Source organism: Desmodus rotundus, chromosome 2 (genome assembly GCF_022682495.2).
Source record: "Desmodus rotundus isolate HL8 chromosome 2, HLdesRot8A.1, whole genome shotgun sequence".
Taxonomy (NCBI): Eukaryota; Metazoa; Chordata; class Mammalia; order Chiroptera; family Phyllostomidae; genus Desmodus; species Desmodus rotundus.
In genome coordinates, this window is record NC_071388.1 from 139,139,312 (window position 1) to 139,148,337 (window position 9,026).

The following is a 9,026-nucleotide window of genomic DNA, read 5'->3' on the forward strand; positions in this document are numbered from 1 at the left end:
TGGAGGTGGGGAAAGGGAGAAAAATCAAGAACAATTGTGATAGTATAAACAATAAAAAAATAAAATAAAGTGAGTCCTAGGAACCTGCTTTTCCTGACTCACTGACCCCCCTCAAAAAAATTTAATATATTCAGGTTTAGAAATCAACATACTAACAAGTGATCCTTCGGGATCTTCCACATCCCAATGCAGTTTATTCCTGCTTTGACTGATTTATTGGATTTCCCTGATGCTGAGCTGCAGGCTTCATCTAATTCCCACCCATTGGCCCAAGCTCTACACTTTAAGTCCATACAGAATGTCTTATTCATTCATTCATCCATTCATTCAATAAATATTCATCGAAAACCTATCATATACCCGACACTGTTTTTAGGTGCAGGGATTGAGCAATTAAAACATTGCACTAAGGGGTCTCCCATGCCTGTCCCTGTCACTTCTACAGCTAGCCATATTTCCATGTTTATTAATTTCTGGTTTGTCTCCATAGTGTTTCTCAATGCAAATACAGCAAAAAAAAAACCCCACAAAATACTCATTCTTTTTTATTATTATTAAATTTATTGGGGTGTCATTGGTTATTAATATTACATAAGTTTCAAGTGTACAATGTTGTACGTCATCTCTATATTGCATTGTGCTGTATGTCCATGAGATTGTTGTTGGTTTGCTCATTTGTTGCTTCTGTTTTATATCCCACATATGAGTGAAATCATGATTGTTGTTCATTTCTGTCTGAGTTATTTTGCTTAGAATGATATTCTCAAGGTCCATCCATGTTGTCACAAATGGCAGTATGTCCTCTTTTCTTATGGCTGCGTAGTATTTCATTGTATATATGTACCACTTCTAGTATGTAACAAGCCATCTGTTGAAAGACACTTGGGTTTTTTCCATGTCTTGGCCACCATGAATAACTCTGCCATAAACATAGGGGCCCATATATCTTTACAAGTAAATGTTTTGAGATTCTTCAGAAGAAGGATTGCTGGGTCATAAGCTTTATTCTTAATTTTTTGAGAGCTCTCCATACTGTTTTCTATAGTGTCTGCACCAGTTCACATTCCCACCAGCAGGGAATGCAGGTTCCTTTTCCCCCACATCCTCTCCAACACTTGTCATCACTTGTCTTGATAAAAGCCATTCTAACAGGTGTGAGGTGGTATCTCACTGTAGTTATGATTTGCATTGCCTTAATAGCTAGTGAAGCTGGGCATCTTTTCATATATCTGTTGTCCATTTGTGTGTCTTCTTGGGAGAAGTGTCTGTTAGGTCATCTGCTCATACTCTTATTTTCCTTCTTTCTTGCACATAATGGAGCAAACTACATACTTTATTTTGTACCTTTTTATTTAAAATAATATTTGAGAAATATTTATCATTGCAATGAGAATTTTTTTATAGCTGCATAGAATTCTATTTTGTGAACATACCATTGATTACTATGCCCACATTGCCGAACATTTGGGTTATTTCCCCTCTTTTGTTTCTGTAAACAGTGCTGTAATGTAGGTGGTGGCAGTTTTTCTGTAAAGGGCCAGAGAGCAAACATGTACTTTAGTCTTTGAGCCAATAGGAGAAGTTAAGGTTATTATGTTGATATTTATTTAACACAAGAGAAAATTATCCACAAAATTTTTATTGTTGAAATTTAAAGCTGCATGGATGCTGGAATGTAAATGTTATATAATATTCATGTGCCATAAAAATATTAGTTTTATTTGGATTTTTGTCAACCACTTAAAAATGTAAAACTTACTCTGCGCTTACGCACTGTACAAAGAACCGGTAGCCGGCCAGATGTGGCTGGCGGCCCGCTGTTTGTCAACACGGGCTTTGCGAACAAGTGGTACATGTGTCACTTCCTGTGTGTCCAGGTCTCTCCGTGAAGTCGATTCCCCAAGTGGAAGTCATGAGTCAGAGGCTGTTTGCAATGTGAGTAGGTTTTAACAGCGTTCTGGAGGCTGCGGGGTTTTGCGCTCCCACTAGTCATGTTTGAATGTCCCTTCCCACCAGCCTCACCAATAGCGTGTTTTGAAACTTCGGCATTGTGGTCCATCGGAGAGGTGAACATGGCATTTTAGTGGGGGGTTAATTTAGAATCATAATGAAAGAGATTGAGTATCTATCTTTTCATAAACTTAAGGGGCACTTTTATGTTCCTTCAGCAATTTTTTAAATTGAATTATTGGTCCTTTACTTAATTTCTAGGAACACTTTATGAAACAGAAAAATTAGCACTTTCTCTGGTAGGAATAGCAAGTATATGTCTTATGACTTTGCTTAATATGTTTTCATCACACAAGTTTTAAAAAAATTTATGTAGTCAAGTATATCAATTTTTAATGCCTTGGTTATTGAGTCATGGTTAAAAAGGCTTTTCCCACTCAAAAGTTGTGAAGTGTTTACCCTCTTGTTACCTTCTAAGACTTGTATCATTTCAATTTTTTATATTTAAACATTGATCTATTTGCAGTTTATCCTGGCAAATGATGAGATATAGGTTCAAATTTATTTTTATCCAGAGTTGTATTAAACTTTTGTCACTAAGTCCATTTTTCCTTCATTGATGATGTCTTGCCTGTGTCATATTCTACTTTCTTACATATATTTGGGTCCATTTCTGTTTTTTCCTGTTCTATTGGTGTTATCAACTTATTATTTTAATTCTTGGGCTTTATAGTATTTTATTTTAATTAATTTATGTATGTATGTATGTATGTATGTATTTATTTTGAGAGAGAGGGGAAGGGAGAAGGAGAGGGAGAGAAACATCAATGTGTGGTTGCCTCTTGCACTCCCTCAACCAGGGGCCTGGCCCACAACCCAGGCAGGTGCCCTGGCCAGGACCTGATCAGCGACCTTTCAGTTTGTGGGATGACATCAAACCCACTGAGCCACACCAGCCAGGGCTAAAGTATTTTAAATATCAGAGAGATAGTCTCCAATCATTGCTTTTCTTTTTTTAAGTTATTCTGCTTATTCTTTTCTATTTTATTTTTAAGGATCAAATTTAAATCATCTTATTTAGAATATCTTCCTTTGTCATATTTGGTGATTTTTGGTCTAAATGCCATCTCACCTGACATTAACGCAGAACCTTTTCTTTCTTAATGCTTGAATTTTACAGATACACATTTCTTTGAGATAATATTCACATAACAACAAATCAACCATTTTAGTGTGAAGAGTTCAGTGATATTTACTGTGCAATTCAGTGTTGTGCAGTTAGATCTCACCTAGTTCAACACCATTTCAACACCCTGAAAGAAAACCCCACGGGATTAAGCGGTTACTCACAGCGGCCTGCTCCCTGCAGGCATCAGTCTCTGTCTCTACGGCTTCACCTACTCCCGATATTCTATAATAATGAAAACATATGCGACCTTTTGTGTCCGGCTTATTTCACTTACCATAATGTTTTTAAGGTTTATTTATGTTGTGGTATATGTACTACTAGTGCTTTGTTATTTTTTATGGCCACATTATATTGCATTATTTGTATATACCACAATTTCTTTACCCATTCACTCATTGATGTCTTTGTTTTGGGTTTTTCCCACTTCAGGCCATTATGAATAATGCTGCTGTGAACATGTGTGTACATGTAGGAGTTTAAGTACCTATTTTCAATGTCTTTGAGTATTTAATTAGGAGTAAAATTACTGGGTCATACGGTAACTCTATGTTTCACTTTTGGAGGAAGCACAAAACCGCTTTTCACAGCGGCTGAACCGTTTTCCATCCTCACCAGCGATATACATGCGTTCCAATTCCTCCAAATGCCTGCTGACACTTATTATTTTTCTTTTTTTAATTATAGCCATCCTAGTGTTTGTGAAGTGGTATCTCATTGTTTTGATTTGCATTTCCCTAATGACTAATGAAACTGAGCATATTTTCATGTGCTTTTTGACAATTTTATATTTGAAATGTCTACTCAAGTTCTCTATTCATCTTTTAAATGTTTTTTTTGCCTTTTTATATTGAATTTTAATGCCCTTACAATTTACTAATTTTTGTGTGTGTCTTCTCTCTTCTATTCTTTGTCAGCCTAGCTAAAAGTTTTTTCAATTTTGTTGATCTTTTTAAAGAATCAACTTTTGGTTTCATTGATTCTATCATTTTTCTAGTCTGCGTTTCATTTATCTTTATTCATGTCTTTACTTCCTACTCTTGCTAGCTTTGGGTTTAGTTTGATCTTCTTTTTGTACTTCCTTAAGAAGTAAAGTTAGGTTATTGATTTGAGATCTTTATTCTTTTTAAAATGTAGTTATTTACTGTTATAAATTTCCCTCTGAGCACTGCTTTTGCTACATCCGTAAGTTTTGGTGTATCATATGTTTGTTTTCCTTACTCTCAAAGTATTTTCTAGATTACTTGTGATTTCTTTTTGACCCATTTGATTATTCAAAAGTATGTTGTTTAATTTCCACATATTTGTTAATTTTCCCGTTTTCTTTGTGTTATTGATTTGTAGTTTCATTTTATACTAATCTGCAAGACACTTTGTATAATTTCAGTGGCTTTAAATTTATTGAAACTTGTTTTATGGCTTAACATATGGTCTATCCTGGTGAATGTTCCATGTGCACTTGGGGAAAAAATGTGTATTTCTGCTTTTGAGGGGAGAGCGTTCTACAGATGTCTGTTAGTCCAGTTGGTTTATAGTGTGTTACAGTCCTCTCTTCCCTTATGAATCTCTCCCCAGGTGTTCTAGTCGTTATTGAAAGGGGGGTATTGAAATCTCCCACTATAATCATAAAACTGTCTATTTCCTCCATTAGTTCTGTCAATATTTGCTTTATATATTTGGGGGCTCTCTTGTTTGGTGTGTTTATGTTTATAATATTATATTCTTTAAATGAGTTGGCCTTCTTCATGTATATCCTCCTTTGTTTCTTGTAACAGTTTTGGACTTAAAGCCTATTTTTTCCTGATACTATCTAACATTTTTCTCATATTTCTGATATAGCCAAGCCACCATTCTTTTGGTGACCATTTGCTGAAAATTATTTTTTCCTTTCACTTTCAACCAATGTGTGTATTTGGATCTAAAGTGAGTCTCTTATAGATAGCGTATAGTTGGATTATCGGTTTTTAATCAATTCCCAATATCTGCCTTCTGATTGGAGAGCTTAATCCATTTACATTCAATGTAATTACTAATAAGGGGGATCTAACTTCTGCCATTTTCCTCTTTGTTTTCTGTATGTCATACCTCTTTCCCCCCATTTTATCCATTACTGCCTTCTTTTGTGTTTAACTGGTTTTTTGCAGTGTACCATTTTGATTCCTTTTTCATGTATTTTTGTGTTGTGTTTTTGGAGGAGGCCTTCTCTGATGAGCCTTCTCCGATGAGGCTACTTCCTCTTCACTTTCCTTCACAACACTTGCATGGGGACCTCCTCCGCCTCTAAGCTCACCACACTCTCACACCAGTGCCTGGCACATACAGTAACTTGTTGGATTGAATTGGATTACTTTTTCCAGTGGGAAAGAGAAAGCTGTCCACTTTTTTGAGATAGTCCTCTTCTGGACATCTGAAGTTTTCTTTTCCATCTTAAGAGAGCCCTCCACTTAGGGATCCCACCCCTAACTTACCAGAAGATGTGACCCAAAATTTCAGATGACATTTGCATGGAGGCCAGCGCTCCTCACCCCCTTGTCAAAAGTGTGTGGGTGCAGAGTGCTGCTAGCTGTGGTGCCTGGTCCTCCGAAGCTCTGCCAGGTCCGCCTTCCACACACGACCCCCACCACTGCCCTGCTCAGACCAGCAGGATTCCCGTCAGTGAGCCTGGGAGCAGCTTTGCTTTTGTCCTTGGCTCCAGAAGCATTGGCCCTTCACCAGCGCCCCCTCCACCCTGCCTTCCTCCACTCCCCCCACCCCTCCCAATTAGTTGAGATGCTTTCTCACTGCTGACACAGGACCAGGACTCTTGGATCCAGTGCCAAGAAACCTCTTGTACTAATTTATAACCACAATGCCCCAAAGTCTAACCTTGAGGATATCTGTTGAGTCATGCACACTCCCAGTGCTGGCCGCCAGCCAAGAACACCCAGGGTAAAGGGCTGCTTGGTATCAGGCACTTAGCATGATGGGCACTAGGCCATTCGAAATCCTCAACCTGGTCTCTTCACTTGCTGTTCTTTGCTGTTTCCTGTCTCTGCCAGTCCCGGCCATCCCGGGAGTGGTGAGTCTGGGGGGAGGAAGGGGAGCTGGGGGTGTCAGGCAGGCTTTGTCAGCCCTTGTGGGCTGTGGCAGCTAGGAAATGCAGATTGCTTCTGGGCCTTAGGGCCATTGCCGGACTGCAGGATCTAAGGTAGATTTCTCTCTCTCAAGAAATTGCTTAAGCATGAGTTTTGGGGATTTTTTTTTTTTAGCCATGCCCACATCCCTCCCACCCTACCCCTTTCTCCTAGATCCTGAAGAGCACGTGCCAACCCCAACAGAAGGAAGGCACACACTGTGTTTGCTTTGTTAGTGCCCCCCTCAGGGCAAACTGCTATTTTGTTGTTTTAGGGTTTTGCTACCCATCACTGGTAAGTATATGGGCTAGCAATGTCTAATAGAAGCCACATCTACAATTTAAAATTTCCTAGTAGCCACAATTAAAAATGTAAAAAGGCATAGGTGGGATTAATTTTAATAATATGTTTTATTTAATCCAATATTAATCCTAAATATTTTAATTTCAACATGTAATCAATGTTAAGATAAGTAGATATTTTACACTCTTACTAAATTCATTTAATGGGAGACTATTTTGTTCTGCTTCAGTTTTTAATGTATAACTGATAAAAATTAAGTACAAATGGAGTTCAGTTCCTCAGTCACACTGGCTCCATTTCAAGTGCCCAATAGCCGCAGGCACCTGGGCGCCACAGGGCTGGACAGCACAGGTGTAGCTGATTAGGGAAAATGGTAGGTTTGATTAAGTAGGCCAACTTTCTGGATCTTACTTTATCATCCTGTGTATTTGCCATGTCTTATTTTTTGTATTCTGCTGCTCTGACCCTGGAGGGACTGCCTCCAATTCCTGGAGCTAGCAAATAACTTGCTGCGAGCGTGCTTTTCATATACAAGGTAACCAATGCAGAACCCACTTCCCCCCATCTTTTCTACGGGGCTCTCACACCCGGGGCCACTGTCTCCCTGCCCTAGTCACCCCAGGGCCAGGTACCAGTGTGGAGAGCAGGACAAAGAAAGTGGCATTGGTCTGGTCAAGATACGATGAAGTATATAAAACAAGATGGCATCGATCATGTCAACCAAGGTCGTTGCGAGTCAGTCATGACACTTTGGTTCAAGAAAGAAACTACCTAAGTCACACCAACATATCTGGCAAGGAGCACACCTAAAATACTTGCACACGTGACCAGAGCAGCAGTGTCTGCAGAGCGGGACCCCCCACAGAGGCTCCTGGGCATACTCCCCACACTCCTTCAGGGGAGCCAAGATACTTATCAAGAGACTGAGAAGGGTGGAGTCCACCACCCTCAAGGGTATAACTGAGGCAGGCTCCAGACCACCGCTGAGACAGCCGAGCTCCACACGCCAGAGAGCTGCTCCACGCCACGCTCATCTCCCTTGGCATCGGCCACCGAAGGCTCTGCTCCCCTGGATCAAGACCATACCCTTTCCAACCTGTGAAACTGGCTCTTCCTTGCAAGATGCTGATGGTCTCTCTTGCTCACTGTGTTGTCTCCCAGACCCTTTGGCTGAGGCTCTGGGATTTGGGTGTGTTACCCCTCATTGATTGCTGTGTGTGTGTTATATTCCTCCAACATTGTCTGAGTGTGAATAGGATATCATTGTATGTGTGTTGATGTTCTATCTTGAGTGAACCTGCATTCAGTAAAGGCTGAGTGAACAGCACAGTAACTTTGTGTGACTTCTGACCATCCCTCGGTGCTGGGTGGTTCTGTAGGCAGCAAGCCGAGCAGTCTCCCAGCTGACTTATAGGAAAGACATGTCGTGAAACATGTGCTTGTGACAACCAGCCAACTAGGAACAACCCTGTGGCCCAGCGCCTGCCAAAATGATTCAGACTAGTCAATTCGAAGCCTGCCTTTCCTCTCCTTCTCGTGGAAACCATCGTAAAGGCTCTTGTCCACATTTTCTCCTTACTCCCTCTGCCTCCTATGCTCCAGGGCTTCTGCGTGTGGCCTCCCTGCCTGGTGCAGCAGGTCTCCTGCTCCTGGGGAACTGTGAGTGTATTATTATACAACTCTGGCTTCACGACAGCCATTGCCATGTCTGCATATTTTATAACACCCAATTAAAATAGTCCCAGGTTCCCTTCGGCCCCTCTGTTCTGGGCTCATCTTTTCTTTCATTACCTTCCTCCCCTTCCCCAGCGCTGGCAATCTCCTTCATGTCTCTTCTTTGTCCTGTTTGGTTAAGCTCCTATTTCCATAGCCAGGTGTGCAGGTTACAGACAGCAACCAGTTAGGGGTGGATCCACACTGCCCTGAGTGGGCCAGACAGGGCCCTGTATCTATGGGCTGAAGAGACTGTTGTTACCGAAATCCTCCCTCCCACTGTCCTGGATCCCTTCCAGATATGTTTGCAGACCTGGTGTCCTTCAAGCAGAGGGCGGGATCCTACTCATGCAGCTAGTTTGGATTGCACTGGAAGGCACCCTCCTTCCGCAGGGAACACCTGCAGAAAAGTGGCCCCAGCTGCCTGGAGCCACAGTGTGAAGGTGGAGAAGCTGCTTTTCTGCCCCCTCAGCTGCTCCGCTTCTGCTTCTGGCTGTTCTCACCTTCACCCCTCCAACCCCACTCCCATCCATTCTACTCTGGAGGAAATGACCGGAAAGGCCTGAAGCAGGGCCCTTCCTCACCTGCCTCCTGCCTGTTACTGAGGAGGGCTCAAGTTTTCCAAGAATGATTGTCAAGAGTCTGGGCTAGCGAATGGGTCTCAGGCTTCAAGGTTGCATCAGAATCACCAGAGGGCTTGTTAAACACAGGTCATTAGGCCCTAACCCCAGAGGTTCTGACTCAGTAGTTCTGAGATGGGA